The following is a 12,409-nucleotide window of genomic DNA, read 5'->3' as shown; positions in this document are numbered from 1 at the left end:
TGATCGATGTACTGTCAGGTGCAATGTGAGTAAATCGTAACTGAGAGACAAGAACGGAATGGTGCACCTGAGAATCACGAAGCCATGAAGTTTAACCAGCACCCTGTGTAGGAGTTTGCGAAATGTATGTTTGTTCTACATTGACTTATGCTTAAAAATGTTTTACAGTTTTTCTGAATTGCTAAAACACATTTCCTAAAATTTCCTCTGATTTTCTCAAAACACTAAGCACAAATCCTAAAATTCAAGCTAAACTCACAAAACGTTTGACTCTCAGAAACATGGTTCAGCAATATTGAGTCGTTGTGTTTACATGATGATTACTGTGTTTTGATGAATGGGAATATGTTCAGAGTTTCGCAAACAGGGTGATTCTGATCTGCAAATTGTGTCTGTCTAGGTGAGCACTCGCCAAACGAGTGACTGATTGCATAACTGAGTTTTGGCAATTGACAGTTTTGTTCCACGAATGAGGTTTAGTGTTTTAGCAATTCAGAAAAACGGTAATGATGCTGCTTTTTTAAGAGCGCTAGAGTTTATGGTGGGAAAGGAAGAGCTTTCGTTGCAATGGTGGTTTTGTAATGGACAGATACATTTTGTGTGGCTTATGTAATAATAATTTCAATATAAGGACATCACATTATACTGAATTTTTCAGGGCATGTTTTAATTTTCCCATATGTATGTATGTATATATATGTGTGTGTGAGGATTATATTAATATTTTGTTGTGGGGACCAAATGTGATAAAAACCTGTTATTTTAACGTTGTGGGGAATATTTTTCAGGTCCTCACGAAGATCTGTGAATGTAAGAAACTAAAAATGCCAAAAGTCTCGCATTCATTTTGGTTACATATGGTTAAGGTTAGAGCTCAGTAGGGGATAAAGTCATCATGTTGGGATTAGAGTCTTCCCTGTAGAAATGAATGGAGAGTCCCCGCAAAGATATAATTACAAACCTGTGTGTGTGAGAGAGAGTTTGAAATATGAAAGCAATTATTGTACATAGTTTAATTGTTCGAAAAGGAGGACATTCTAATGCAGCTTTAAATTTGGCTCTCAGATGTTGTTTTGGATGTCATTTTGTTAGATAAATGTGTTTTGTTAAAAGAACAGATGCAAACGTTAAGCCAGAACAACATATGATGAACTTTTTGGAAACGGTGCAGTTGATAATGCTTCAGTAGCTGTTATTAGTGGTAATAGTAGTAGTAATTCCACCCTGGAAAATAAACTAGAGAATAAATTAGATGAGGAAATTTTGGTAAGAAATTAAACCCTAATGTAAGCTATCAGCCCCTAAGTTAGGCTGCTTAAGACATTTAACATGACATTCAAACCATCAGGTTCAGACTTTCAGTTCATCATACAGTAGTCCATGCTGATTGTGAATTTGGATCCAGAAGCATTATGTCAGCGTTCGCGGGGAGGGCGAGCAGGAAAGCAGGTGAGCGAAGCCAGGAAGTCCGGTAAAGGGGTTTATTGGGTAAACGGAGAACAGGCACGGACATCCACGGACAATACAATGACGAGTCTGGGGAAGATGGACTCAGACGAGGACTAAATACAAAAGACGAGCTAGACATAACAGGACCCAGGTGATCACAATCAGGGCTGAACACGAGGTAACGAGGTGGGCGTGGCACACATCAGGAGCGGACGGAGCGGATCATGACACATTATACCATCTTTGAGAATTTGACTGAAAATTGAAGCTCATACAACTCTTGGAAAAGAAATTAAGACAAAAACACATATACGAAAAGTATGTTTTCATGCTTTAAATTTAAATTTTAGGCCTGATTAGTCTGAATATTCCAGTTTCCTCCCATAGATTAAAGACGCAACGCACAAGTCAGTGAGTGACTCTTAGTCGACCTTAATTTGTGACTAAATGATGAATTCAGTTCCTAACAGGCGCTGGCTCACCATGGGTCTGTCTCACTGACGACGGAGAGGTGAGCTGAAAGATTCAAGCTGTAAAACGTGTGAGGACAGCCCGTGGATGTGTATGCGTGTGTGTTTGTGGGGTTGAGACTGCGGCACAGAGATGATGTCACACTAACTAGCTGTGATGACACCCACGGCTTCTAGGCAGAAGCGAGCGTTTTGTCAAGATCAGCTTAGCCAAATGTTTAAATTCCTCCCTCCCTGCACAAAGCACACTTAAGCCCAAGAAAGATGATTCACCAACCCAGAATGTATTTAAGACTGCATCTACCAAAAGGCAAAAAAGGAGATTGTTTAAAAACACTTTATCTAATGCTTTAAGGCATCAAACTTTTTGTTTAACATGACTGTGTTGTGTTCTTCCTCTTTGTTTTTTGAAAGTGAATCCATCTGTCAAAATGTTTTCATGATCCTAAAGATGTAACTACTCCAGTAGGACCTCTTAGAGATTCAGTTTGAGGTATGACTGGGGTAGATATGCTCAATAATGGAGTAAACAAGAGAATGCCTAAAAGCATTAAGCTCAGTCATCAAATAGCATCATCATCATCTACCTCTACATATCCAAGATAGTCATGTCACTCCTATAAATATTATTAGATGTTATAAATAATTCACCCAAAGCTTCCATTTGGAATTCATGAGGCATGAGATCGACAGCTATATAATGCTGAAATAAAAATTAAAAAATCAGAAATTGATATTTATGTGTATATTATCTGATGAGGTTCCATTGTGTTTATGAAATAAAAACTCATTAATATTTATAAATATGAAGCAACTCGCTGTATATTTAAAATAAGAAACAGTGGGGCATAGAATAAACAAGATATGTTGGAAAAAAAAAGAGTGTCAGCTTGGAGGAGAATGAAGCCGCCGCGTGCTCTGAGTCGCGTCCGGAGGCGAAGCAGAGTCGCATACGGGAGGAGAATGAAGCCGCCGCGCGCTCTGAGTCGCGTCCGGAGGCGAAGCAGAGTCGCATACGGGAGGAGAATGAAGCCGCCGCGCGCTCTGAGTCGCGTCAGGAGGCGAAGCAGAGTCGCATACGGGAGGAGAATGAAGCCGCCGCGCGCTCTGAGTCGCGTCAGGAGGCGAAGCAGAGTCGCATACGGGAGGAGAATGAAGCCGCCGCGCGCTCTGAGTCGCGTCCGGAGGCGAAGCAGAGTCGCATACGGGAGGAGAATGAAGCCGCCGCGTGCTCTGAGTCGCGTCCGGAGGCGAAGCAGAGTCGCATACGGGAGGAGAATGAAGCCGCCGCGTGCTCTGAGTCGCGTCCGGAGGCGAAGCAGAGTCGCATACGGGAGGAGAATGAAGCCGGCGTCTGCTCTGAGTCGCGTCAGGAGGCGAAGCAGAGTCGCATACGGGAGGAGAATGAAGCCGCCGCGCGCTCTGAGTCGCGTCAGGAGGCGAAGCAGAGTCGCATACGGGAGGAGAATGAAGCCGGCGTCTGCTCTGAGTCGCGTCAGGAGGCGAAGCAGAGTCGCATACGGGAGGAGAATGAAGCCGCCGCGCGCTCTGAGTCGCGTCAGGAGGCGAAGCAGAGTCGCATACGGGAGGAGAATGAAGCCGCCGCGCGCTCTGAGTCGCGTCAGGAGGCGAAGCAGAGTCGCATACGGGAGGAGAATGAAGCCGCCGCGCGCTCTGAGTCGCGTCAGGAGGCGAAGCAGAGTCGCATACGGGAGGAGAATGAAGCCGCCGCGCGCTCTGAGTCGTGTCAGGAGGCGAAGCAGAGTCGCATACGGGAGGAGAATGAAGCCGCCGCGCGCTCTGAGTCGTGTCAGGAGGCGAAGCAGAGTCGCATACGGGAGGAGAATGAAGCCGCCGCGCGCTCTGAGTCGTGTCAGGAGGCGAAGCAGAGTCGCATACGGGAGGAGGCGGTGTGTCCCGTCACGGAGAGGTGGGCGGTGATCAGATGGACCGAAGGCCGTTCAGTGGCTGATTTTATAGAGAGCAGCACCGTTTAGTAAGACCATTGAGCATCATCACGGGTTCAGAATTTTATCAGACATCATATGTGTCCTTAACACCACAAAGAATCAGCAAAAATCACTCCTAAGAAGTGCAAAAAGTTGGTAGCTACTGACAAAATACTTAGAGCTGTTATTGCAGCAAAAAGTGGCTAAAGATAATAATACAGAATGTAAGCAGCATTTTTCAGGTTTGGATTTTTCTTTTAAAGATTCACTGACAGGTTACTGTTGTCAATGGTGAGTTTGCAGTAGAAATACTGACAGGAAGAATATGTGGCAAATCTGATCATCTTAAGCAGGGGGAAGGGGGGTCCAATACTTTTGCAAGTCATCGTAATTTACCAGACGCTGTACGTGTCCTTAACCCCAAGCGAGAGTGTGATGCCTAACATGAGGCTTACGCTTAAATTAATGCAAATACATCCACAGTCTAATTGCTTATCCTGGGCAGGCCCACGGTTCGGGCTGGAGCCCATCCCAGGGAGAGTGGGGCACAAGGCGGGGGGCAGTAATCCATCCATCCATCCATCCATCCATCCATCCATCCATCCATCCATCCATCCATCCATCTTTTGTTCACTTATCCAGGTCAGGGTCAAGGGGGGAACTTGGAGCCAATCCCAGTCATTGTAGGGCACAAGGCAGGGGGGTCACCAATCCAAATAAGGTACTCAGTAAAGAACGAGTTTAGGTAAAAATTTGTATTGCTAAAAGGTACTGAATTTATTGGAGATTTCTGGCTTTTTGACAAGCAATGCTTAGTAATAAATAACTAATTCAAAGTCTGTTGGGATAAACAGAAGGGCCTGATCATTTTTTTTTATAACGTCCCTGAGCCTGAAATCAGTACTCAAGTTTAGTTCTCTGTTTCTCTATTTCTTTTCTTTCTAGCTACTAAGCTTTGGGAATCATAGCATGGGAGGGTTGGCAGAAAATTGGGCGGGTATGTCTCATACAGCATCGAAAATTAATGGGAGCAAAGGGGAAAATACCCAAAGATATGTCAGACTGCACCTAAAAACCATGATTGAGCGAGAAAAATTACACCAAAGACTTAACAAAAAAATACATAAATTTGTGTGCATGGATTATGTTTATATTAAGTTGTGGGGACCAAATGGGAACAAAAGATTTGTTCCCTTAAAGGAGCTATACACTCACATTCATTTCCCAGCAAAGATTTGTTATTTTCATTCTTCCGCTTGTCCTTTGAAATGCCCACACTGCACCAGTTTGTCTGTCAATCTCCGCTCCAGCTGCCTTTACTGCTGGTGTCCACCGCCGGGTTTGGGAGTCCCAGAACAAGTTTCATGTCCCCTGACTCCCTTGGGATGCAAAAGATGCTCTGCTTGAGGTGTGAGTTAAAGATCTCCCCAGACAGGGGTCCCCGCCAGACACTCCTAGCACACAGTCACTGTGTTTCAGCCTACTAGGTCTATCCTGCATCTTCTCTCACCATCTGATCCAACTTACTACCAGGTGGTGATCAGTTGACAGCTCAGGTCCTCTCTTCACCAGAGTGTCCAAAACATGCAGACGCAGATCTGATGATATGATTACAAAATTGATCATTGAACTGCAGACTCGGGTGCTTTGGTGCCAGGTGCATTGTGGTTAGCACAGAAGTCCAATAACTCAGATTCCGATCGGCCAGGCTGTTCCTCCCAATCACACCCTTCCAGATTTCACTGTCATTACCTACATGAGTGTTAAAGTCCCTCAGCAGGACAATTGAGCTCCCAGAGAGGGCACCTTTCAGCCTTATTGGAGACCTTGTAGTGGGTGCTGGATACACTGAACTGTGTGTACATACAGACAACAGTCAGTGCCAGATCTAAACTGCACCTGAGCCCCACGGCCCCCCCTGCAGGTGGTGCGTCCACAGGAGGGTAGACCCATGGTGGAAGCCCATAGGGCTAGCTGCGTAGCATTTTATTGTTTTGCACAGGTCCCTTCAGTGGCTCCGTACATAACAACATAATAAATCAGTTGTTAAATGACCCGTGGCATAACAAAGACCAAATGAACAAAGAGCGGAAAAAAAAACAATCTATTTGCTTCTCGACAGCACATTTCCTCCAATTGGTCGAACCACGCACACACATACCTGCCAGGAGGGCTGGACGATAAATCGTTTTTAATCGATTGATTAGAATCGTTGATTTAGGGCAAAGTGTGAAATAAAAATTGTGACTTACTTAAGACTTTGTAATCACAGCAACATTCGGTGTCAAGATGGCAGCACACACATCAAGACCTCTCCAAATCTTGGCAGTGATGACTCAGTCATTTGGAAGTGGCTCGGTTATGCAAAGTCTGACATATAACAAACTGCTGTTTGTTGTAAAGTTCCTCTCAAATCTGTGGCTACTAATGGTAGCAGCACAACAACCCTATTATGTCTCATACAGAAACACACAGCTGAATGGCAGCAGCATGTGGCTCTGAAAAATGCGCAAACTAGCAGCAGCCTCCAAACGCCTGTTAAAAAGCAGGTAACAAGAACGGCATCCATATGATAAGAAGGGACACTGGTGGAAAGAAATTACAGACGCATGTTGCCAAAGGCAGCGTTGGAGAGTAACGAAATACATGTAACGGTGTTACGTATTTAAAATACAAAAAATCTGTTTGAGTTAGAGTACATTACTGAAGAAATTACCTTAACTTTTAGCATACATAGTCTTAGCTTTTTAAATCATGTTATTCAAAATTTATTCATTGGCTATTCAGGGATGTAACTAACGCACTCCCAGGGTTAAAGAATGGAAGAGACTGGATGCAGTGCTTTTTAGTCTCGGAAATGAGGGTAACATTTCATATTCAAACACATTAAAGGAAAGTAACATTATAGTGCAGTGCGAGCCCTCTTTGCCTGCCACCAAGTTGTTGTCAGCATCGACAGATTCAATGCCAAACCTCTAGAAATTTTTCAAAGTAAGTTATCTATTTTCATTGATTGGCCAAACATTCGCAAGGAATTTCAATGCAAATGTATTATCGTATTGGCTAAATTGCATAAGTAAAAATCAACCCATAATATATGATAACATTTGAAGAAAAGAGCGAAGAAATTAACGTCATGTAAGGTATATTTTTCCATATAGATGTAGGCTATGAACTTATACTTCACACCCTGCTGGCGCAGTTCAGCTTAGTAAATTTTTTGAGATGCCAAAATGGAGTGAGAAGGAAAGGAATGTACGCGAGAGATGAAGGTAGATTTACTAAACCTGCTATCACGTGGCTGCAAGTGCAGTGATTTGATGGAGAAGTGGAGGCTATCCTTCACACTGTGCAGCTTTTGGCTGCAGAAACAGGCATTTGTCCTGCTCCAGTGATTTAACCTTCCACCACTTCATGTGTTTATTGATCATTGTATGTTTTTGTATTGACAGCCAATGTGATATTCCTCTTGCAGACATACAATTTGCAGTCTTTGGACACACGCTGGGCGGTATATACCAGTTCATCCGATATAGGCTACCGGTTATAATAACCTGTACGCTATGAATTTTTAATATACTGTAGCATACCTGAAACTACACCTGTGATTGTGTATAATGTAATCAAAATATTTTGAAATAGTAAATGAATTCGTGACGAATCAAGTGCTGAGTATGACATATGCGGCATAGTATTCCTAATTGTTTGCATTTGGGAAGTTGAAGCGACATGCAGAATTTTATTTTGACAATGGATTAGCCACAATATGGCAGCCTTGGTTTAGACTGCTGAATTTATGTTTTATTGGTTATTTAGTTTGTGAAGCATTGAAATGTTACTATTTGCTTTAAAACTGTTTGTCTTCGGGAAGAATTTTCATTTGAAGGGATTATAGATGTAAACCTGTGTTCAGGCTCTTGGTGAAATATGTATGAAATTTGCAAGTAAATTGTCATTTATAGTGCTTTCATACAAACAATCGATGGAGCGACTTCTAGATTTTATAGGCCTATAGCTGAAGACTTGCCTGTCATTTTTATATGTCATTGGTCCCATTTAGCCAACCTAATGCAAGTGTACTGAGATACTACCAACTTTGGTGATGTATGTTAACGGAAGATTCAAAGTGCACAAGTGCATCAGCGTTAACTGAGAAATCCTGCTTTGTGGAACACACCCTATGATTTTTTTCACAGCTAGATAACTTAAACCAAATTAAGGATGGTCCAATAGGAATGTTACTTACAACTCTTCCTATTGGCCAGTTTTCACATTTAGCTTAAGTCATCCAGCTAGTGGAATAGCCCTGAGGTATGGTAGCCCAGATGGGTCAACGCAATGCAAAAGCCACAACACGAATACAAAAGCCACAACGGAAATGCAGAAGTTCATCTTTGTTATTGGTCCAGGCTTTTTGCTGGCAGACGGGTGGACTGCAGGGGAGTTTTTCGAAGAGGTTTGAGAAGGAAGTGAAATTTACTTATCAATTTTTTCCATGTTTGATTTGGGCACAAAATTGGGAAACACATTTCATTAATTTGTTCCCATGATACATATTGAAACGCAATCATGAAAGGGGTTCTCACACATTTTTTCTGGAACCAAGACCTTTTTCCGGAACCATGTTCACACTACGGAAACTCAGCCCAATTGTAGTTCCTTGGAGATCCAGAAATGTTTTAGTACCTACTCCAGATAGGGTATTTTTTCTTTGAACATGATCCACTGAGGAACGATAAGCTTTCTGACTGGGTGACCAACAGCAACCGGCACTGACTTAGAAGTTACACAGAAGTGCAAGGAAAGAGAAAGAAGTTGCAAGAACAAATGGAATTATTTTTGTACCTCAGCTACATTTAATGCATCATTTACATTTTTTGCTTGTGTCTCTATGTTTCTGCATCAGAAAGTTAGATCAATAACCAATATACCTTTGTCATATGAATTATGAGTGAAGTTTAACTTACGTGCTTAAAGGTCCCAGTTCCTGATGTGCAGTGTGACATATGAAAGTGACCAGGAGTAACAAAAGGTATATGTCAGACAGACTTCTAAACCAGGTTCCGGAACATCAGTGTGAAAGCGCCTTATATAGCGTATTGCATCGATTTCCCCTAGTCCACTAGACATCTGCATCTGTTTGTATGGACAAAGATAGTTTAACTGAGTTTAATTTTAAGGTTGAAATAGAGCTGAAACCCATCCTGTATTTTACCAGAATGTCCCATATTGAAAAATTAAATGTTGTGTCCTGTCATGAACCAATATGGGATGCAGTTTTTCCCGTATTCATGGCTTGACCATTCCCTACGACATACTTTATACTTTATTATGAATTAAGTCCTACTGTATATTGCTTCAGATTGAAGGTGGCAACAACCATAGGATGGAATGACCTACAAACAGTAAAAGTCTTACATTACAATAAATTATTATCCAGAAGCACTTACATTGAATAGTATTGAGAGCCAGGGCGCTTTACCGAACTACGCTCAAGGTTCAAGAAGTTTTATTTGTTACATGTGTAGTTATACACATACAGTACAACATGCAGTGAAATGTAACCTTGAATCACTCCTGAGACTGTGCATTGGTTTAAATAAAAAAGATAACTAAACACAGTGATGTGGTACATACTGTAAGTTTTATTATTGTTCCTTCTTAATTACATTATGTCAATGGAGTTATTATAGGAGTTATTGACAGGAATACCATGAATGGACGCTGATGCATCTTGAGCCTCCGGATTTCATTTAAAGGTGACCTTGGAAGAAGTGAGAGCAGCGACCATGCTATACCCCTGTATAAAATGTCATTAGAAAACTCCAAGAAGTGTTGAAGGTCCTTCCGTGACCTGGGTACTACTCCATTTGAGTCCATTTGAACTGGGCCCTCAGAAAGGATGAATCCCAAGTAGGAGAGAGTACGTCGGTGGAGAAGACACTTTTCTGCTTTAACATACAGCTTATTCAAGAGGAGTCTCTGGAGTATCTCATGAACATATTGTATGTGGTCCTGTTTTGTGAGAAAATGAAGATGTCATCGAGGTAAACAAGCAGACCTATTGAGCAGGTCTCGTAGAACATCACAAGATATTCAAAGTGTCCTGTGGGTGTGTTCAAGGCGGTCTTCCATTCATCACCTTCTTGGATCCGGACAAAATGGTAGGTGTTTCAGCTTGGTGAAGATTGTAGCTTCCTGTAACTGGTCGAGCACCAATGACAACAAAGGTAGGGGAAAACGATTCTTCATCGTGATCTCCGTAGACCCCTATAATTGAAACAAGAACAGAATGACCCGTCCTTTTTAATAAAGAAAAATCCCGCGCCCACTCAAAAAGAAGAAGGTCAGATGATTCCTGCAGCCAGGGCCTCCCCTATATATTCCTTCATTGCAGACCTCTCAGGAGCAGAGAGAGAATATATTAAAACTGGGAGTAGATCTACTGTATTGAACAGTCAAAAGGACGATGCGGCGGAAGAGAAGAGGTACGGGACTTACTGAACACTTTCCCCAGATCCAAAAATTCTGCAGGCACCTTGGATCAGGTAACTCTTTTGGAGTCGGCGAGTTCCCAGGCAAAAGTCAGTTTGCAGACACTGTAAGGTACAAGAAGGAGCCCAGGTATCAATCAGTCCCTTCTCATAGTCGATATGCTGATCGTGCTTCAGGAACCATGGATGCCCCAGGACTAAAGGCACCTGGGGAGAGTCAAGAAAAAAACAGCACAATGGTCTCAATGTGATTACCAGAAAGTCAAAGGCTTCCCAGAACCGTGCAATGGGTCACAAATGGGCTTGAGTCACAAAGGGCACATCGACTGGGGAAGTTGGGATTCCCCACTGTCTCACCAGGATAAAATTGACGTCAGCCCCTGATTACACTAGGGCACCCAGGGACTGATGCCATGACCCCCAGGACACCACTGCTGGGAAGAAGGTTCTGCGAGAGGAAGGGGGTAAAACTGCTACCACGCCCAGCATTGCCCTCCTCATCACTGGTGGGTGCCCCCTTTTAATGGGCAATTGGCAATAAAATGCCGATCTTCCTCCAATAAAAACATGCCCGGGAAGATATTTGCTGCTGCTGCTCTGCTGGGGTTACTTGGGTTCTGTCTTTCTGCATGGGTTCAGGTCGGGCTTCTTCTGAATCACCAGTGGACTCTGAAAGATGCAAAAAAAACTCTCTCCTCTCCGTCATTCCTTCTCATGCTGATGGAGGCGATTACAGGTATCTATTCGAATAGCAAGGTTAATTAAATCCTTCAATGCATCTGATAGTTCTCAGGTTAGCTCATCCTTTATCCACTCCGATAGGCCCTGATAAAATGGATCAAATTGAGCCATTCGCCCCCAGCCGCAGGACATTGCTAATGTCTGAAACTGAATGCCGTAATCGGAGACCGACTGATTGCCTTGGTGAAGCTGCAATAATTCACATGCTGCTTCCTACAATAAAATACGCATGCTATCTCCCCCAAAAAGCTGAAAAAGTGGCTACAGGACTGTGCTCCGGAATCCTAAGCTGCAGTTGCCCACTCTCTAGCTGGTCCTGTGAGCAGAGCGATTATATAAGCAACACGGGATCGTTCAGTAGGAAATGCTGAAGGCTGTAATTCAAAAATTAGGGAGTACGGCAACAAAAATGTGCAACAGGATTTGGGATCCCCATTGTACTGCCCCAGAGGCGACAGCCAAGGTTCACTGACTGGATGAGAAGAAAAGGCAGCAGGGCGGCTCGAAAGCAGATCTTGAACTTGCGAAGCCATCGCCGTCAGACCAGCATGGAAGGACTCCAAGGATTCCCCGATCGCAGCCAGCTCAGATTGCTGACGTCTGAGGAGGATTTCCTGTTTTCCTAGGGCATCCACAATATACTGGATACTTCCCTAATCCACTGGGTCCATCCTATATGGCAAGATCTTCTGACAGAAAAGTCTGGCAAAAAGCAGGTGAGCCTGACCACTCCAAATAGGCGACTGATTCGGGGGAGATGGGGAGCAGCTGAAAAGGGCGTGACTCCAAGGTGGAGCCACCTGGGCAATCATGAGGAGGCCAGGTTCTCCTGGTCAGGAGTATCGGAATGACAGGGATTCCCCAGGGGGGCGTGGCCATAGTGATGCAAGTGGGATACTTCTGCGGTGGCTCATGACAGGTATACATAAACAGATACATAAATGACAAGCAGTACGTACACAGGTAAAGGATATGTATACTCAAATAATTCAAAATTGGCATTGTAGAACAGATTTGCAAATTGCAAACTAATTTGTTCCCTTGTTGTAATTAAATCATGGCCACATTTTATAAATTCAGTCCCGCTTTCTTAGTTTTTTTTTAGAATGTGCCTATAATTTTTGTCAGTTTGTTATGAGAGGGGCTCCGTACTGAAATTAGATTTGATCGCATAGAATTAATTCAATAAAATGCGCAACAGTCTTAAAGACTTAATGGAAATCATTTGCCACTGCTTAGTCTGTCATTAGACTCTCTTTTTACTGTTGACATTATTCCTATCATACCTGTCACCATACCATACTGC

General features: G+C 43.1%; 1 long non-coding RNA gene across 2 annotated transcripts; it reads right to left on the bottom strand.

Annotated features, from left to right (window-relative positions):
- Positions 1-9,495: 9,495 nt before the first annotated feature.
- Positions 9,496-11,791, bottom strand: LOC111838746 (uncharacterized). Of its 2 annotated transcripts, XR_002836948.2 has the most exons (4): positions 11,577-11,791; positions 10,370-10,569; positions 10,011-10,138; positions 9,496-9,883 (listed from the first exon to the last, which is right to left on the bottom strand). It is a non-coding gene; the product is annotated as an uncharacterized lncRNA (long non-coding RNA). The 2 variants fall into 2 exon arrangements; XR_002836947.2 differs by having other exon boundaries at positions 9,496-10,138.
- Between the last annotated feature and the right edge of the window lie 618 nt (positions 11,792-12,409).

The sequence above is a fragment of the Paramormyrops kingsleyae genome, chromosome 4 (assembly GCF_048594095.1).
Source record: "Paramormyrops kingsleyae isolate MSU_618 chromosome 4, PKINGS_0.4, whole genome shotgun sequence".
NCBI lineage: Eukaryota > Metazoa > Chordata > Actinopteri > Osteoglossiformes > Mormyridae > Paramormyrops > Paramormyrops kingsleyae.
The sequence above is the reverse complement of the archived record's forward strand: the minus strand, read 5'-3'. Positions and strand labels throughout refer to the sequence as shown.